The sequence below is a fragment of the Gavialis gangeticus genome, unplaced genomic scaffold (genome assembly GCF_001723915.1).
Source record: "Gavialis gangeticus isolate Ggan-Ray unplaced genomic scaffold, GavGan_comp1, whole genome shotgun sequence".
Lineage (NCBI taxonomy): Eukaryota > Metazoa > Chordata > Crocodylia > Gavialidae > Gavialis > Gavialis gangeticus.
Genome location: NW_017729008.1, coordinates 40,855,157 through 40,858,849, shown reverse-complemented (window position 1 = coordinate 40,858,849; position 3,693 = coordinate 40,855,157). Strand labels below are relative to the sequence as shown.

Below are 3,693 nucleotides of genomic sequence, written 5' to 3'. Positions count from 1 at the left end.
GCGGGAGTGAGTTGCTGGATTCAGCATGGGGGGCGGGGGGGCTGAGCAGCCAGATGTGAAGCCGATGACAACGTGGAATGGCTGCCAATGAGGATGCTCTGCCCAGCTCCATGGGGCCTCCCAAAGTGCGGGGCCTGGGTTGATCACCCTGATTCAAACCCAGCCCCTGCCCCCCCTCCACCCCACGACAGCCCTGCCAGTATGGAGCTTAGGCTGTTTCTGCTTCTTTCCCAGATCTGACAAAGGACACTTTGCCCAAAAGCTTGTTAGACCCAACTATACAGTCTAATATTATCTCTTCCTGCCCCCCCTACCCGCATCATTCATATTCCTTGGCCCATCATAGAAACAGCAACACTTCAAACCTACTACATTTTTAAAAGGCAGATACTCTGCTGGTAACGTTTTTGGTGGGGAAAAATATCTGGATCATAAGTACAGGAAAAAAATACCATTAAATAATCCAGTATTATCAATAGGCTCTAACAGCTGATAAAGGTGTCCTTTCCCAATCGGCTCATACAGAATATTATCTAAACCATCTTCAGTTTTCCCTGCAACGATATCCTTATTAGCGTAACAGACAACTGGCAACTTTGCTTACTAAACACAATTCTCTCTACAGGTCTTCTATATAAGTTCTTAAAATAAAAAAAAGTTTCAAAACTCTGCATGAAACCAAATGAATCCTTGAAGATAGAGGTGTTTTAGATGTAGAACTTGTTCTTGGATAAAGTGGGGCTAAAATAACTGACTGAAGAAACAGTATCTTGAACTCCATACTTGTTCTTCCTCTGTCCTGATCAAATTGGATTTGCAAGCCAGAGGAAGGATTTGGGAGTGCGGGGAGGGGGTCCGTTTTGTTTTCCTTGCTGCGTTTCACTGCTGCAAACTTTCCACAGAACCTGAAAATCATTTCTCCCTGTTCTTACTTCGGAATTGCCAACAAATGGTTTACATCTAAAACACAGCTGACATTTAATAGATGATGTATAAGCAAGAACAGAATTAAGTTCATTGTCCCGTAATTAGGGACCTACTTAATTTGTGGTTTTGTGGAGTTCATGGCAACTGCAAAATCTGGGATTGTCCACAAAATCAACAACAAAAAAAACTTAATAAAAATAAAATGCTGGCTCCCCAATGGGAGGAGGGAAAGACACTGGGTGGCAGACTGGCATGAAGGACAACAGACAAGATGGCAGCTGCCCGCTTGTCCCTCCTACCCCTACCAGGGTCTCTTGGCTAATCAGTGCTGAGAAGTAGAGCCACAGGAAGGGTAGCCAGTAATCAAGATGGCAGCCACCCCCTTGTTCTCCCCCGCAGGGCCTTTCTGCCAATCAGTGCTGAGGGGCAGGTCCTCGCCACCAATCAGCACCAAGGGGTGGGGCCACAGCAAAATGGCCACGAAATCAGCTCTGTGTGCTGCGAGTGGGCCATAACAAATGTTTTGTCTCACTCCAGTTTAAGTAGGTCCCTACCCATAATTGTATTGCCTCTGCAGGCCAAACAGTAATAAAAATGGGCTCCCTTTACTAAAGCAAGTAGATACGACCACGTGCCTATTCCTACTGTGCCATTTCCCACACCGCGTAGGTTTCAGACACAAGGAAACAAAAGCTAGATTCCGCACGCAAGAAGCAGGTATGTTCCTCAAGAGAACATCATCTTTGACATATACACACTCCAAGACGTCCGGCCACAGAGTTTTGGCTGCTCCAAGACGTCCGGTCACAGAATGTCACCTGCTTAAACAAACTTCCCTTGAGCAACAAATGCTTGAGCCAAGAACATCCTTTTTGCCTTCATACTGGGCTATTTATTAATACTATTTAGCTTTACCGTGCTGTAAATTTGCAAGCTGCATATGCAGGTTGCAAATTTACTGCACAGTAGACTAATTTACTGCACAGTAAATGCCTGCACATGTAGACAGTGACACTTTACTACGCAGTAGATTAGTTTACTGCACAGTAAAGCATCTCGTGTAGACATGGCCACTATGAACTACAGGAGGCTAGGCGCTTGCTGATTGGTTTCCAGTGAGAGGCTGGATCCTTTTCTGGGCCAAAAAAAACAACCCCATCTGCATGGCTGGAAAGCTCTACCCCTGGTTACTGAAGTTTGCAGTTCGAGTTCCCTCACCTGTCAAGTTATTTGCTTCTATGGCTTTGGGAAAGTGGTGCTCTCAAGTACTTTGCCCTGGCCGTTGAGAACCCTCCAACACAGAGGACTGGCTGGGGAAAGCTGGGGTATAGTACAGAAGACCATGTGGGAAAAGCAATTTGTCCCAATCAGGAAACAAGCTATGATGGCTGTAATCAAATGAACCTTTTATATGGACTTCACCATCATCCCAGAGGGAACGCACAGCAACATTTAAACAGAAAGGACCACAGCTTTGCAGTTCACTGAAAATTAACACAGCAAATTTCTAGCCACTACTATACCACGAGTATTTGCAACTTATCAACCTAAAGGTCTTCTACACATTCATTTCAACGTTAGGTCCAAGGACCTTCTGACTTGGTCCGTGCAAGTGAAACATACTTCTTCTGAATTTATGAAGGAAACAGAGGCCTGACCAAGAGCACCATGCACCCAAAAGCTTGTCAACCTTCTCTTACAAATATACGGCTGGCCCAATACAATATATTAGCAAAAGGTCTCTACTTCCCAGAAATAAAAAATAATCATTTGTTACATTTATGCCGTTGTATGTATACAATGTTTATCTTTCATTCTCCTGTGGAGCTCTCTTTATTAAAACTCAGTTGTGATGGTTTGTGGAAGTTTTTTTTTTTTAATACCATCTGTTGCTCAGTTTCTGTTTTGTCATTTTAAAAACTTTTATTCCTTTCTTTAAATGTGCTCAATCATGGAAAGTGTTCACTGGCTGTCTCTGATAATGAGATCCATGAAAATGAACTCTTTAGGTACATTTTGGAACTGCTTAAGCCTTATGTTCATGAACTGCAAAGAAACAGGGTTAAAATTAAACCACTTAAGCTGCTTTAAAAAGTTACCTCTGTCACAACTAAGTAAATGTCTTGTGTTTAGAGAAGATCAGGTGTAAAATAACAAGTGCCTGGAGTCGCAGGAATGGGCATATGTTGAAAGGAGAGGAAAGTACAGTTGTAAAGATGCTGTGCTGCACTAGAAGTAACAAGTGTGTGCTCTGAAAGGGGGTATAGGCCTGCAGAAGCCATTTAGATACCAGGGTGCTCCACTCCACTGGAATTTTAGGCACAGAGATAAAAGCAAAAGTACACCCCCAGGACTCCTTGCTCAGAGATGCCTGGTCCTGCAGTTATTAACCTATCAGAACTACTCACTGGCTAAAAGTGGAGTTATACCATTTTCAAGGTCTACTGCTAGCAAAGTTATTTCTTAAACCAGAGGTTTCTGGCCTTTTATTGGTCAGTGTACCCCCGGGAGCTGGCCAACGAGTGGGACGGGGGAGTCCCCCAGAGGCCAGTCAATAAGCAAAACTGGGAGACTTATTTCCCCCCCAAGAACTATAATCTTCTTAAATTATTTCTTAAGATGTAGGTCAGGCTTCCCTATTGTTTATTTCCACTGTGTACCTCAGTGCTGACATTAAATATATACAGTTCTGGGTGTAAAAAAAATCTTTTCAACATAATCCCAGCACTTAACTGCCTGACCCTTAGTGTGAGTCGCGCAGTGTGA

General features: G+C 43.6%; 1 protein-coding gene across 2 annotated transcripts in view; it reads right to left on the bottom strand.

The window, feature by feature from the left end:
• The window catches only part of EXOC4 (exocyst complex component 4), a 790,055-nt gene that overhangs the window by 432,618 nt on the left and 353,744 nt on the right, over window positions 1–3,693 (bottom strand). The window lies entirely within an intron of this gene.